Source organism: Callithrix jacchus, chromosome 20 (assembly GCF_049354715.1).
Source record: "Callithrix jacchus isolate 240 chromosome 20, calJac240_pri, whole genome shotgun sequence".
NCBI lineage: Eukaryota > Metazoa > Chordata > Mammalia > Primates > Cebidae > Callithrix > Callithrix jacchus.
The window spans coordinates 10,646,382-10,663,100 of record NC_133521.1 but is presented as its reverse complement, the minus strand read 5'-3'; the positions used below and the strand labels follow the sequence as shown (position 1 = coordinate 10,663,100).

The window sequence follows — 16,719 nt, the reverse complement described above, 5'->3', positions numbered from 1 at the left end:
ATTACCCTGCATCTACAACCTCAGTGGGTCATTTAGATCAGTAGTCCTGAACTCCTGGGCCATGGACAGGTATTGAACCACAAAGCAGGAGGTGAGTGGTAGGTGAGTGAAGCTTCATCTGAGCCATTCCCCATCACTCACATTCCCACCTGCCTCTGCTCTTCTGCCTCCTGTCAGATCAGTAGTGGCATTAGATTCTCATAGAAGCATGAAGCCTATTGTGAACATGTGAGGGATCTAAGTCGTGTCCTCCTTATAAGAATCTAATGCTTGATGATCTGTCCCTATCTTCCACCACTCCCAGATGGGATGCCTAGTTGCAGGAAAACAAGCTCAGGGCTCCCACTGATTCTACTGTATGGTGAGTCATATCATTATTTCATTATATATTGCAATGTAATAATAGAAAAGTACACAATAAATATAATGCACTTGAATCATCCTGAAACCATCTCCCCTGATCCTCTCTGGTATGTAGAAAAATTGTCTTTCATAAAACCGGTCCCTGATGTCAAAATGGTTGGGGACCAGCCAGGCGTGGTGGCTCACTCTTGTAATCCCAGCACTTTGGGAGGCCGAGGCGCATCGTCAGGAGTTCAAGACCAGCTTGGCCAACATGGCAAAACCTTGTCTCTACTAAAAACACAAAAATTAGCTGGGAGTAGTGGCAGTCTTCCGTAATCCCAGCTACTCGGGAGGCTGAGGCAGGAGAATCACTTGAACCTAGGAGGCAGAGGTTGCAGCGAGCTAAGGTTGCACCATTGCACTCCAGCCTGGGCAACAGGAGTGAAACTCCATCTCAGGAAAAAAAAAAAGTTGGGGAACGCTGATTTTTATGTTTTTTTCCATTTTGTTGCCATCCCTTGGGAGGATGGGGTGGGAAAGCAAGTTAATTGTACATCTAGTTATTGGTGTGACTGTGGATAGTGCTCTTACCTAATGAAGCCATTGTCAAGCGGAATGCTGAAGGTCCTGGAGGTATCTTTCAGTGCTCATGTGCCAACAAGGTGAAGCCTCCTCACACTCCGTTGTTTATTGAAGTTTCATGCAATGCAATATTTTTCTATGGTCTTTCCAGGACAGAGCAAAGCCCTCCTCCATCTTATGGTGAATTTACAATAGTCACTGCCTTTATCTTTGCTTCAATTTTTGCACTCCTCTCTCCAAAATAGTGTATTTTCTATCTACTTTAACATCTGTTTTCAGAAATGACTAACTGTAGATGAATGGTGTTCTGTTTAAATGAAAGATTAAAATCAAGTCAAAAACCTGCCCCTAATAGTTTGAAGCAATGTCCCGGTTTGAGGTGTACCTCATGTGCTACCCGCTTTCCTTGGTGCCTCCAGCCTGTCGCTGCATCTTCCAGCACATTGGAAACTGTTGACTTCTTTCCAAGTGAAAATATTGGGTAATTCTGGTGTCAAAGCTGCACACACTGAATCAGAACTGACCATGATTTCTCAAGCCTCGAGCTCTCTTCCTCATCTGCACTTCTGGCAGTTCAAAAGTTCCTCTTAATCCCTCCTCTTTGTTTCTTTTGAAGTCTATTTACCATTTTTACTGAGGGGTGTTTGCTCTATACACTGTTATGAGGTCCAGAGTGTCTAATTGACAAATTATGTTGCGCTTTTGGTGGCTTTAAGTAATCATTTAAAATAAATAAGATCATAATTATCAGTTTTCATTTACCCATTTATTAAGTAACAATGTTCACACTGAGCAGTTTGATTTTGTTTTATAATAAGGCAATCTCTACATGATGACAGATGGTGTTTCATTTTGCCGACACTGTGCTAAAGTGCTTTGAGTTGTGATGTGTTTGATTTTATTAGAGATCAGATTTAACACATGCATGCTACATAACTGCAATCGCATTCCCATTTCTCATCTGTAGGAGAAAATGAAACTGTGATGAAATGTAATATACTCACCCTCAGGCAGAACTAGTGGGACTGGGAATTGCAACATAATAAATCTAATGGATATTACACTATAGGACCCTAGAAATTTACTGTTATTATGTTCAGGGAAGGAACTCGGTTTTGTAAAACTCACTTTTATTTCACTGGCATCAGTGCAATTTCACATTATTTAACTGTTGTGTCCCAATAGCAGAGATGGTGTTTGTGATGTTGAAAAGGAAACTTGCCCGCCAAAGAACACAGGGGTCCAGGAACCCAGAGGAGGAAGCAAGGGGAGAGCAAACAGCCAAAAAATTGCACTTACCAAATGCAAATCACAATGATGGCACATCATTAACAATGGATTGTTGGGATCGTCAAATTAAGCCTCATGTAGCCAGGCTGTCAGTGTGGCCCCCATTGGAGAAAGACAGATCCATAAAAATGTTGACTATGATATTAAGCCCTTGTATTTTCAGCTCTCCTTACTGCCATCCCTTGGGGGGATGGGGTGGGAAAGCAAGTTAATTACACATCTAGTTATTGGAGTGACTGTGGTTAGAGCTTTTCCCTAATGAAGCCATTGTCAAGTGGAACGCTGCAGGCCCTGGAAGTGTGTTTCAGTGCTCCTGTGCCCACAAGGTGAAGCCCCCCGACTCTCCATTACTTACTGAAGTTTGATGCAATGGAATCTACTCTGTTCCATGCCAACAACCTCCCAAATGGTCTTCCTGCTTCCAGCTCTACCTTCTGTTATTCATCATAGATTGCCTCCCCTTCCTCATTCTAAGTGACTGCTGTCACCATGTTGTTTTCATGCTCAAAAGCCTCAGTAACTCCCCATTGCCTGCCATTCACACCCCTCCTAAATCAGTTCTGATCTCACAATTCCTTAAAATAAATCTGTTATTCCAGAGAAGTTGGTCTTTTCATTGCTCTTCAAACATGACGAACTTACTTCTTTCTTCATTCTGGTGTTTGGCGCTTTAGGTTTCCAGTGACAAAAATCCAACTCAAATCTGTTTAGGCAGAAGGGGAAGTTTATGAGATTACACATGAGCGAGGCAGGGGTAGTTGGATCCCTGGCACAGATGGAACTAGGATCCAAAATGCTTCTCAGATGGTCTCTCTCAGTCTTTGCTGCTACCTAGACGTGAAAGTTTAGACTTTCTTTATTGCAGAACTACCTCCATAGGAGAGGGGCTATCAGCAGAGAGAAAGTGAAACTCTATCAATCTCCGTAGTTTCAAGTTCAAAAATTCCAAGGAATAGCTTTGATTGGCCTGTTTTGTGTCTCTGATATGATGGTAGTGGTAAAGTGATTGGGCCTAACTTAGTTTAGGGTAAGTTCCACACACAATAATTCTGCCCAGGAAGGTGGGATCTGTAACATGATTAGAATAGGGGCCAGGCACAGTGGCTCACACTTGTAATCCCAGCACTGTGGGAGACCAAAGTGGGTGGATCATTTGAGATTAGGAGTTCAAGATCAGCCTGGCCAACATGGTGAAACCCTGTCTCTACTAAAAATACAAAAATTAGCCAATCACAGTGGCATGCACCTGTAATCCCAGCTACTTGGGAGGATAAGGTGGGAGAATCACTTGAACCCTGGGGGATGGGCAGAGGTTGCAGTGAGCCAAGATTATACCACTGCATTCCAGCCTGGGTAACAGAGTGAGATTCCATCTGAAAAAAAAAAAAAAAAAAAAAAAAGAATATGGGTGTGGAGCAGAGCCCAGGAAAGGAGGCTATTCTGGTACTTTGGGTTACCAAAATAATTGATGCTACCATAATGCTGTTCATGAGGTTGTGACCACCTGCTATGCCCATTCCTTTCCTTCCCTCCTATCTCAATCTGACTATCTACCTTATAGAATGTAAGGTCAAGGTTAGGGAGATAAATCTAACATTTGAGTGCCTATAAAATATGGATATTATCTAAAGTAATTCCCATAGACGCCTATAAAAGTGGGGCTATTGTCTGTATTTTACAAGTGAGCTTCGAAAAGCTATTTACCTTGATTAGGTCATTCAACCAGTAAATGGCTGAGCTAACTTTAGAATCCAGCTCTGTTAGACTCTCTTCATAGTTCTGAACATGTAGGAGGGATTTAGTTCTCTTGAATTATGCTAAAAAAGAAAATTCTAAAGGACCTAAAAGAAAATTCTAAAATTCGAAAGGATCATACCTTATTTATATGATCCAAAGCACATGGTTGATTGAAAACATATGACTGCTGCTCAATTGTCTCAATTTTATATTTAGGTTACTTAAGAGCAGGCAGATAGGGTACTGGATAATTATCCAGTTGTATTTCCTTGGAAACATAACTAGTTCTTATCATGTCTCATTTCTTCACTCAACAAATATTTATTGACACTTTCCATGTAAGTCAGTTAATTACCTCATACACCATTTTCTTTTTATGTTTTATGCTTTTATACCATTGCATTCATCCAATGGTTTCAGTTTCATTCAAACTGGCCATCTCACTATTTTCTGACTTTTCTGCCTCACCTTTACAGGTGCCATTTCCTCTGCTTACAATACCTTGTTGGGCACAGTAAGTGATAGGTAGGTACTGGGGAGGTTATCCAAGTGCCCTTCTGTAAGTGCCTTACTTCCTTCTGCTGCTTTAAGTCCTGCTTATTCTTGAAAGCTTGATTTAGACTCTATTTCCTTTCTGACCTTAAATGCCCCTCCCCACCCTGATCTACCCATCTCAGTGATGTTCTCTCTCCTTTAAATACAGTATTGGGGAAATTACTTGGTTTTGTTTAGCCTCTCAAGCCACTATATAATTACAAGCTTCTGGAGGCCTGGAATGGTATCATGCTTTTCAGGACCCCCATAGCAACTACTGCATAGCAGAAGTTCAATAAATGTTGTTTGTTAAGATAAGAAAAACTCATATACTAATATTAAGTTATTTAAATAAATGCAATGGATTTTTTATAGTCTACTTACAGTGCCCTTGCAAACATTAAAGAACATAGCATGTGCTGGTAGGAATGTAAATTAGTTTAGCCAATGTGGAAAGCAGCTTGGCAATTTTTAAAACCATAGCTACTATTCGACCCAGCAATCTTATTTTTGGGTATATATCCAGGGGATATAAATTGTTTTGTCCTGAAGACACATGCATGCATATGTTCATTGCAGCACTGTTCACAAGAGCGATGACATGGAATCAACCTAAATGCCCATCAAGGTGGACTGGATAAAGAAAATGCTGTTCATATATACCATGGAATACTATGCAGCCATAAAAAGAATGAGATCATGTCCTTTGCAGCAACATGGATGGAATTGGAGGTCACTATCCTAAGCAAATTAACACAGGAATAGAAATTCAAATACTGTATGTTCTTACTTATAAGTGGGAGCTAAACGTTGAGTATATACAGACACAAAGAAGGGAACAACAGACACTGAGGCCTACTTGAGCATGGAGGGTGGGAGGAGGGTAAGGATAAAAAAACTACTCATCAAGTACTATGGTTATTACCTAGATGATGAAATAACTTGTACACCAAGCCCCTGTGATGCAATTTACCTATATAACAAACCTGCACATGTACCCTTGAGCCTAAAATGAAAGTTAAAAAATATTTAAAAGGTAGTATGCAGTGTTAAGAGTATAGACATTGCAGTTAAAGCAGGGTTTGAATTCCAGCTTATGTCATTTAGTTGGTGTGGAATTCTAGGTAAGCCTCAGTTTCTTAATTTGTGAAGTGGCTGTAGGACTTTCTATTTATAGAGATTTCTGTCATGAGAATTGCCTGAGAGGCACTTTATGAAGTGCTTAGCATAGTACTTGATGCATTGTTGGGCACAGTAAGTGATAGGTAGGTACTGGGGAGGTTATCCAAGCATCTGATCTCTACCTAAAGGAACACATTCCAGACCAGGTGTGGTGGCTCATGGTTGTAATCCCAGAAGTTTGAGAGGCTGAGGTGGGCAGATCACTTGAGCTCAGGAGTTCAAGACCAACCTGTGGAACATGGTGACCAGCTGCTCAGTAGGCTGAGGCAGGAGAATCACTTGATCCCAGCAGTTGGAGGTTGTAATGAGCCAAGATTGTGCCATTGCACTCCAGCCTGGGCAATGGGAGTGAAACCCTGTCTCAAAAAATATACATTCCAATTAAATTGTTAGTAAGAGATAAGCTTTCAACCAAATTTGACATGTAGTTATTATATGTTATTACATTATATGACATGTTATTAATTTCCTTATCAAATCCTCAGTATGGGAAATGGAAAAGGGAGGGTGACTCCTATAGATAGAGTTGGTGGGCAGGCTTCTCAGGAGGTGACATTTGCCTCTAGACCTGAAAGACAGAGAATCAGCCATGTGAAATTCTGGAAGAATAACATTCCAGACAGAGGGAACTACAAGTGAGAAGACCCTGAGGAGGGAGGACTATGCTTGAGGTCCAGAAAGAAGGTCACACTAGCTGGAGCTTAGTGAATATGGGGGTGGGGGGTAAGTGGAGGTCAGATTATACCAGGCTTGTTAAATCTTAGCAATGAGTTGAAATTTTATTCCAATTTCAGTAAGAAGCCATTGGAGGGTTTTAGCAAAGGAGTCATTTGATAGCCAGTGTCCAAGGTGGACCCCAGTGATCGTTGCTTCCTATTATTCATACTCTCCCACATTGAATAAGACTAACCAGTAACTAACAGACTACTGTGGAAATAGCAGCAAGTGATTTTGGAGGTTAGACTGTAAAAGATGTTTGGCATCTATCTTGTTCTCTCTCAGTTCATTCACTCTGGAAGAAGACAGCTGCTGTTCCATGAAGACATTCAAGCAGCTTTAGAAGGGGTTTGTTTGGCAAGGAGCTCAGGCCTCCTGCCAACAGTCATGTGAGTGAGCCACCTTGGAAGTGGATTTTCCTGCCTCGAGCCTTCAAATGATTGCGGCTTCAGCGAACATTTTGACTGCAACCTCAGGAGAGACCTGAAATCAGAACCCCCCAACTAAGCTGCTCTCAAGGTCCTGATTCTCAGAAATTATGTGAGATACTAAGTTTTTTTGTCTAAAGCTGCAAAATTTTGGAGTAATTTGTTCTGCAGCAATAGATAATTCAAGTGATATTATCTGATTTTGATTTTCTATTCTTAGGCTGCTGGATGGACAAAGAACTTTGGAGGAGTAAAGAGTAGAAGCAAGGAGAACATCAGCAAGTCTTGGTAGGTATTAGGGTGAGTAATAGCTTGAACCAAGGGTGGTGTATTAGTCTGTTCTCATGCTACTAATAAAAACATAACTGAGACTGGGTAATTTATAAAGAAAAAGAGGTTTAATGGACTCATAGATCTACATGTCTGGGGAGGTCTCACAATCACGGCAGAAGGCAAGAGCGGAGCAAAGGCATGTCTTACATGGCAGTAAACAGGAGAGCATGTGCAGAGGAACTGCCTTTTATAAAACCATCAGATCTTGTGAGACTTGCTCTCTGTCAAGAGAACAGCATGTGAAAGACCCAACCCCATGATTCAGTTATCTTCCACTGGGTCCCTCCCATAACACATGGGGATTATGGGAGCTAAGATTCAAGATGAGATGAGGGTAGGGACACAGTCAAACCATATCAGGGGGTATCTCCGGGGTGGTGAGAAATAGCTTTAGTGGAACTGATGTGGTCTGCTGATGGATTCACTGATGAGGCTTTGGGGTTCAAGAAATTAAGGTTGACTCCCTCCTTTTTGGTCTGAAACTTGGTGAATGGTGGTTCCATTTCTTGAAAGGAGTTAATCAGTTTTGAGAAAAAAAATCTAGACTCCATGAGGCACAAAATAAAGACTGTGTTGAATGAAAGAGAGTGAGACAGCTTAACCAGAAGCAGTTTTTCTGTCACCTACAGAGTTACAAATAAGAACTGTCTGTGTTTCAATAAAAACACCTTCAGTCAGAACCTTGGAACTGGCTTCTTTCTTCTCAATTAAGTAGAAGACAATTAAATTAGAGTCCAGCTTCGAGGAGTTCATTATGCCTCATCGAAAATGATAAATGACTCTTGGTGACCTTGTCACCTCACCAACATGGTCCCACCTCGTTTTTCAAAGAGCTAATGAAACCGATGGATTTCTCCCTCCTCAGTAGCAGGGCCAACACAAAGAGAGCACACAACATGAAGCACAAGGAAGCCGAGAAGGAGGCAGGAGAGAAAAGGGGAGAGAAAACCCACACTGGACGTTTTGATAATTGGCCAAAGTGACTTTGAAGTGTAAGCTTGGGAAAAAACACAAAACCCCACCTATCTGCATATTGATTTACTCTCTCTTCCACTGTTTTCAACCACCTCTGCTTGTCAAACAACACTGAGGTGTGTGTGTGTGTGTGTGTGTGTGTGTGTGTTGAGAGGCACAGGCCTGCACGTTTAAGTTGGAAAGAAATAAAGAGGTGGAACCGAGGGAAAGGAAAATGATAATAGGGAGTGCTTTCATGTCGATGTCCATTAGTACTTGCTTGCTCTTAAAATTACCTCGATCCAGAGCAAGAACTTTAATTACTCTCCCTGCTTGGCTGGGAAGGAGCAAAGCTGTCTTCAGAACCCAGAGCTGTCCAGAGAAAGGGGTTAGGAGCAGGAGCTTTGGATCTGGCCTTGAGTTATGGCTCTCTGACTATTCAGCTGTATGGTCTTAGGAAAGTTACTTAACCTCTCTGAGCCTCTTCATCTACAAAATAGGCATATCCTATTGCACAGGCTTGGTGTGAAGATTGAGTGAGATTATGCACATCAGACACTTAGCTACTGACAAGCATAGGAGAAACACTCAGGAGGAGGCAATTGTCTTAGCTATTCTTTTATTCTGACTCCCAAGTTAACATATATTTTTATCATTGTATTACTTCTTACATTATGAGTGTTAAGGAACTCTATTTAAAACACATGCATTAGTGGGAGGCTGTGGTCGGGGGATCACTTGAGCCTAGGAGTTTGAGACCAGCCTCAGCAACATAGGCAGAACCCCCACCTCCTGTCTCAACAAAAATTTTAAAATCAGCCAAGCAGGGTGGCATGCGCCTATGGTCCCAGTTACTAGAGAGGCTGAGGCAGGAAGATCGCTTGAGCTCAGGAGGTTAAGGCTGCAGTGAGACATGATTGTGCCACTGCACATCAGCCTGGGTGACAGATAGAGACCCTCTCTCAAAACCAAAACAACAAAAATCCAAACACACACATGATTTAGGACAGGGTTTGGCAAACGTTTCTGTAAAGGGTTAGGTAGTGTACATTTTAGTGTTTGCGAGTCATATGATCTCTGTTGGAACTACTCATGTCTGCTGTTGCAGTGCAAAATCAACTATAGACAATGCATAAATAAATATGCATGGCTACATTCCAGTAAAATTTCATTTACAAAAAATAAATGGCAGCTGGATTTGGTCTCCCAGCCTCTGATTTAGGAGACAGAACTGGGTAACTGTAATTTCAAGTGTCCTGAGTATAATCATATTATTTGCATTGCTGACTTCTGTTTATATTTTTTCTATAATTTTCCTAGTATTTTAAAATATAGCTTTCATTTATCTTCACAGAAACTGTGAAGTAGTAATAACAGCCATGTTTTTTTGAGTGCGTATTATGTGCTAGACACTGTCCTAAGTGATTTGCAGGCACCATGGAAGGCAGCAAGAATTAACGTGCACTCAGGCTCTGGATCCAGATGCTTGGGAGTTGAATCCTAGCTGGATGACCTGGGCAAGTAAACTCTCTTGGCCTCAGTTTCTCATCTGTAAATGCTTTTATTCTTGTAAAGTTCTTAAAGGCACATCTGGCATATAATAAGTGTTCAAAAAATGTTAGCTAGCTCAATTAACCTTCATAATTACCTGAAAGAGAGTTACCATTATTTCCAATTTACAGATACGAAAACTGAGGTACGGAAAAGGGCGCCCATTTCCCAAAGTCATCAGGGTGCTGCTCGTCAGGGGCATGAAGGAAGTCTGTGTGACTCTAAAGCCTTTGTTCTGTTAGGGCCACATATCACTTCCTCCTAAGGGTGATCGTCACCTTCATTCTGCGGAGGAGGAAACTGAGGATCAGAGAGAAAACGTGTTTGCCTGAGCATCGATGGCAAGTAAGCAAGAGTCAGGACTCCCTTCCTAATCTTTGATTCCTGGTCCAGCTCTGTGACCAAAACCCTGAGTCCTTTTTCAGAGATATTAAAGCCAGGGTCTATGCTTTGGGAAGCTGAGGCAGGAGGGTCACTGTAGGCCGGGAGTTCACAGACAGGGTGGGCAACATAGTGAGACACTGTCTCTACATCAACAACAACAGCAATAAATAATTAGCCAGGCATGGTGGTGCAAGCCTGTAGTCTTCACTGCTGAGGTCTCAGGAGGCTGAGATGGGAGAATCATCTGAGCCTGGGAATTAAAGGCTGTAATGAGCTATGGTTGCACTAGCGCAATCCAGCCTGGGGGGCAGAGTGAGACCCTGTCTCTTAAAAAACCACAAAACAATACAAAACCAGAGTCTATCAGTGATTTCAGGAAGTGGGTGAATGGTGAAGGAAAGGAGGAGGAAGAGGGTTTTAAGCATCTGGAGTTGAGAACTGACCTGCTGACAAGTCTGTGACTGACTCTGTCTCCAACCTGAGCTTGACGAAAGAAGGTGGTATTCCAATGACGATAGTCGACAACAACAAGAACGTGTTTATTGGGTGTTTACTGTTCCAGGAACAGCACTAGGTGATTTTCATGCACCCTTTTATTTCTCACAGTAAGTCTACAAGCAACGTCCTATAGAATCCTTACTCTAGATGTGGCATACCCAAAGCTCTGAGAGATAACTACTTTGTCACCTGAAGTGTCACATGATGAGAATGTGGTAGAGCCAGGATTTGAACCTAAATCAGTCAACTTCAACACCTGTGCTCTGAAAAACTTCACCACTATTGTGAGTTCTGTGCCATCCCCCAATGGCCATAGTCACATAGAGATTCAACGTCCTCCTTTTCCCCTCCTTCCCCTGTATTTTCTCTCTTAAGCCTCCCCTCTTCAAGGTGGGAGTGTCTCATGAATCTAGAACATGTGTAAATTTGGTAAGCTTCATCTACCCCCAACAGCAGAGGACTTTTCTCTGATTTCTCTTCTTACCCAACACTTTGTCTGCTTGCCTTTCATTTATTGAGCAAATGCAAAGCATCTTCATTATCCAAATGTGATCCAAACTTCCCCAGCCTCACTGCCATCCTTTGAACTAGTCCATGAGCTGAATCACAGGGGCCTGGGTTAGCACACAACACCTATAAGGCAGCTCACTAAAATTAGTTAAATATAGAATGAATACCTTAGGAAGGGAACTCACATTGATTGAGTACAATGACATGCCAGTGCTGCTGGAGACTCATAATCTGTTAAGCCTCCCAACACTGCAGAGAGGAGGGGTTAACAACCTCATTTTTGAGGGTGGACAGCTGCCCAGAGCCACTCAACCAATAAGGAGCAAAGCCAGAATTTGAGGCCAGCCCTTCACAAGACCAGCTATTTTTTGCAACATCACTTGGTGAAATAACCGTTGTCTTGACAATAAAAGGCAGCAGACAGTGGGCTCTGGAGATGACTGAACAGGGAGTCAGGACACCTGCAGGGTTACCCTGGCTCAGCTGAGGCCTCCTTTCCTGACCACACACAGGTCCCTACCCTGCTCCGATCTTAGTATCTGTACTGCTGGGAGGAAAGGATTGACTCAGATAGGTGTCTTCCAGTATATGGGGTGTGGGCCTACAGAAGGACTTTAAGAAGTCAGAGTATTAATTAACATTGACAATCTCAGGAGAAAAAGACAATTCACTTTTATATTTCATGTCAGTTCTTCTCATTACCCCAAGAAGAACACCTGAGTGTGATTCATTCATTCATTCAACACATATATTGAGAATGCCTACTGTGTGGCAAGCATATTCTAACAGGATTGAGGCAGTGAACTACACAGAAAAGGGCCTTGTTCTCATGGAGCTTGTATTCAGGAAGGTCAAGGGGAAGGCAGCAAGAAACAAACAAACAAGGTGTTACCAATAATGACATATGGCATGAAAGAATGAACATAGGATGAGGTACAAAAGGCAGGCTGGCTTGAGCTCAATATCCAATGATGCAATTGGAAGTGAGGAGATGGAGCAACCAGGAGGCCAAGATATTGGTTAGTGAAATCATACCCAGTGGGTGTGGGAGTTACCAAGAAAGGTACAGAATGAGGGGTGGGGAGGAAGAGAGTGAACCCCATTGTCGTCATCAGTGATGGAGGGGAATGAGCTGGGTGCTGGTTTAGGGGTGGCTGTGGATCTGTAAATGACTTAAGGAGGGTTGGCTGATGATTACATCATGACAGCATGAGCTTCATCACACTGGTGCCCTTGGAGGAATGAGAAAGACTGGAATGAAAAAGGCCAAGAGAGACATAAGGATCACACTGGCCACACTTCAGGCCTTGAAGTGTGCATAGTGTAAGAAGAAAAAGCAAAGCCCTACCTGAATAGCTGCAGGGGAACTGGGGGTGCCTGGGGTGGTGAACATAGAGAAGTACCACCCACATCCCCCACCAAGGGAAGACTTGCTGCCCTGCTGCTGGGGATGCTGTGAGTAGATCACCCCTGGCGACTGGTTTCTGCAGGAGAGCTGCTTCTCTCAAAGATGCAGAAGGCACGTTCAATGCCTCCCTCTGCCCCTTTCTGCCTCCTTCCACCTCTGACATGGGAGTCGTGATCCCTGATAAATATCCTGCACACCAAATTCCATTTCAGCAACTGCCTGCAGGGAACCCAACTTAGGACACTTAGGGATAACTGGGATTTGCTAAAGACAAGTGTTAAAGAAAAAATTATTCGTGATACTTGTTAAATATGCTAAGAAAGACTTTTTACAAAAAGCCTTTCTCCTTCAAAGGGATTTTGTTGTAAACAAGAGAGATCAGGCTCACCTTCCAATACAAGGAAAAGTGAAAATTCATAGATAGTCAAGAGGGTTAGGGTGGGGTGGGTGTTGATGGATGAAAATCACTATAACGAAACTTCAAGGGTAAACAGGGAATTCTGGCTAAATCTGCTAATCGGCTTTCTACTGAAGCCAGGCAAGACATCACCTGGATGATGGTGGAGATGAGAAACCTGAGCAGATATACAGTGGGATCAGATATTGATAGGGGAGGTTCTAGCTAAACTGACTCTGCAGGATTCTTGCTAAGATTGAGCTCCTGGGGGATGTGCTTAAGGCTGGGATCTGGTTGGGTTTGGAGGAGCCTGACTAAAGTTTGATCAAGAAGAGAACGTTTGTCGCAAGGAGAGAATTGTTGTCATAAGAAAAATCTCTGTCACTTTGAAGGAGATGTTCAGGGAAGAACTGGAAGACATGGGGGTGTTGACTGAAGACAAACTTCATTTCCACAGAGCACAGTGCTTTGGGAGGATGGGGCACAGCAGGTAATTAGCTCTGAGTAGAGGATGAGGATCCAGGGGATGATGCCCTTGGGAGCTCGAGCTTTGACAACAGAACATCTGTCAGGGTGCCTCAGAAAAATTTATCTTTAAATCCTTAATCAATACTGGCCTTCTCCATCAAACTTTTCAGCTTCCCACAGGTGGCTACGAGTCAAAAATGATCTTTTTTTTTTTTTTTTTTTAAAGTATGTCTTACAGGAGCGATTTGGCGTTTGACCTTTACTGTCTTGTCTTTGGCTTTTAGGGTTTTAGTGATACAGAGAACTCCCTCTTTTTTTTCTTTTTGAGGCAGAGTTCCACTCTTGTTGCCCAGGCTGAAGTGCAGTGGCACGATCTTGGCTCACTCACTGCAACCTCCTTCTCCCGGGTTCAAGTGATTCTCCTGCCTCAGCCTCTGGAGTAGCTGAGATTACAGGCATCCACCAGCAGGCTTGGCTAATTTTTGTATTTTTAGTAGAGATGAGGTTTTACTATGTTGGCCAGGCTGATCTTGAGCTCCTGACCTCTGGTGATCTGCCTGCCTTAGCTTCTCAAAGTGCTGGGATTACAGATGTGAGCCACTGTGCCCGGCCAAGAACTCTTATTTATTTAGTTTATGTCATTTAATTCTTATAACAGCCTTATGAAGTAGATAATATTATTGCCATTATACAGATAGGGAAACTGAGGCTTAATGAAAAAGAATAAGTTACTCATACTCATGTAATTGGTGTATTTGGAATTCAAATTCAGTTTTAACTCCAGGATCAAGGTATTATCCTATGCCCTCTCATCACAGTGGTACAGTTTTTGGTCCTCATGGCAATAAGAACTCTAGTTCTGATTTTGGAGTAGGCATAGTCATAAAACCCAATATTATTAACTCACAGGCTTGTCACATGCCTCTTCCAGAGATCCCTGATCTGGCTTTGAGATCTTTCTTCCCTTGATGAGAATGTCTCTGTAATGGAGTGTATGCTTAGGAAAAGAGAGTAAGTTTCTGTCTGTTTTGTGTTCTATTTCTTACAGAGAAGTGCTGGGATGAAATTCTTTGTTGCCAGATTCTAGAACGATGTGGTGCTAGCTTGATTTAAAGTGCATGCCATCTGTTTTGTGTCTAAATGTCAAAACCATAACCTCTGACACTGAAATAAAAGAAAAAAATATTTACCTGATCCTTTGACCTGTAAAAGTACACTGCTTTCAGATTATAGTGTTAAGGACATTGATGCTTTCTTTTAAATTAATATAAAATATTTAAGTTGCAGTTGTCATTTGGGATCCTCTGCTTAAAAGGATGTAATGTCATTGCCTGGTTCTTTCTTTTTTATTTTTGGATACAATGTATGTGTATATATTTATGGGATACTTGTGAAATTTTGCTATATGCATGGAATGTGTGATGATCAAGTTAGGGGATTTAGGGCATCTAACACCTGCGTATTTATCATTTTTATGTTGGTTACATTTCCCCTTTTTTGGCTATTTTGGAAAACACAACATATTGTTCTTAACTATCATCACCCTACTCTGCTATCAAATATGAGAACTTATTCCTTTTGTCTAACTGTACGTTTGCACACATCAAGCAATCTCTCTTTATCCCCCCTCCACCCACACCCCATTCCCAGGTAGCTCTTACATATACACCCAGAGCAACTTACCTTTTCAACTTGAGTATAACCAATTTTTCCTTCGACAGGCAGTCTTAAATGCCTAAATTAACCCACATCCTGGCCATCAATATCTATTTTTAGTGAGAGTTAGTTGTTGGGAGAAAATGTGCCATTTGTGACTCGCTCTGACCTGGAAAATGAGGAGGGTGGCTCAGGCTGCTTTCACATCATTTCTCAAAAATATTCTTGACACATGTTGAGTGGAAATAGGACTGCCCAGAGAAAGGGTTACCTCAGTGGAAGATGCCGTGCAGGGAGGCTCATCTGATTTAGAACTTCTCCGGCCATCCAGGAGAGGGTTCAGAAGAAAAAAGAGGGCAGATTGGGAAAGGGGATTGGAGAGCTAAGATGCGGACTGGGAGCCCAGGAAACCCATCCTGCAGGAGGGGTCCAAGCCCCGGCAGAGGGGAGTTCATACCTACCAAGAGCAGATGAAAGCCGTGTTTGATTCCGGATCCTGGCTCTGCTGCTGGCCCTGGTGGCATTATTCATTTAGTGCCGTTCCATACTTCGCAGGAAAAGCACAGCAGGCTTATAATGCTTGAGTTTTTAAACATTCAGAGGCTGTGATGCTATAAATAAGCTTCTTGTGTCAGAGATTAAATCAACCAAGATGCCTGTCATGCCAACTTTATTTCTGAAACAACGTGTTTTCAACGGAAATCAAAATACATGTTAATCCTTCCCTTCTGACAGGCTAATACGAGCCTTGCAAATCACAGTGGAGAGCTACTGAGAGGACGTTAAGTAGCAGAAGCTATGTCTGTGCAGCTTATCTGTTGGAGAAGTCTGCGGCCATCCCTTGATTTGGAAGTCTTCTGCCTGGACTTGTGGCTTGGGACTGCAGAATCAGGATTGGGCTGGACTGTTTTGCTTTTTTTTTAAATCAGGAAAGACTTGGCTATTGTGTTTTGGATAAAACAATATGGAGGCTGTGTCTTCGAGATGACTAATAACAGGTTAGCAGACAGCCATCCAGTTCACCACCCATTCTCCTTTCTTTGGGAAGCAGCACCCTGATTTACTCTGATAAACCATCATCCTTCAATCACTCTTAATCCATGTGGTTCTGTGTGGGGGTCTCCATCCTCAGCCCCAAAGGCTGGGCTCTGGGCTAACCAATCAGAGCCATCCATCTCCTTCCTTGGCCATGGCAATTGGTTGCTAGGTTAGCCAATGACCAAAGTGGGATGATGGAGTGAATCTTGAATCTTGGCTGAAGAATCCTGAGAAGGGGAAGCTCCTTTTGCCCTGGGGTGGCTAGCATGGTGCTGCCAAATTTATCATTGTGACCTCATCACCTCAGATTGATGCCCACTCAGAGTAAAGTAGAGGTGAGGGACAGAGACAGATTTCTGATGCTATTTTTGGAGCACCTGGATAAAGCCCTGCTTGAAATTAGAAGCCCTCCTGGACTTGTTTACATGATTAGATTCTATCCTTTTCGATTGAGAATGAGCTGGCTTTCCATCACTTGAAATGGAAATAGTCCTGATTAATTCAGTGGTCCAGCTGGTGAATTCAGCCAACTGGTCAATTCTGTGACCAAAGGTATTTATAGATTTATCAACCGGTTGTTAGATTAGATTTACTCTAACTTAGTGAGATTGATGGTAGGGCAGCCCAGGGCTGACTCAACTCTAGTAAAGAGTGTGGCCATAGGATCCTCAACAGAGATGAAGACTGGCCCCGTAAAGCTGGGTATG

The 16,719-nt window shown here is 42.5% G+C and overlaps 1 long non-coding RNA gene across 1 annotated transcript; it reads right to left on the bottom strand.

The window, feature by feature from the left end:
* Window positions 1–1,694: 1,694 nt before the first annotated feature.
* On the bottom strand, window positions 1,695–14,406 carry LOC118149734 (uncharacterized). The gene is made up of 4 exons (XR_004737398.3): window positions 14,226–14,406; window positions 2,860–2,920; window positions 2,227–2,303; window positions 1,695–1,888 (listed from the first exon to the last, which is right to left on the bottom strand). It is a non-coding gene; the product is annotated as an uncharacterized LOC118149734 (long non-coding RNA).
* Between the last annotated feature and the right edge of the window lie 2,313 nt (window positions 14,407–16,719).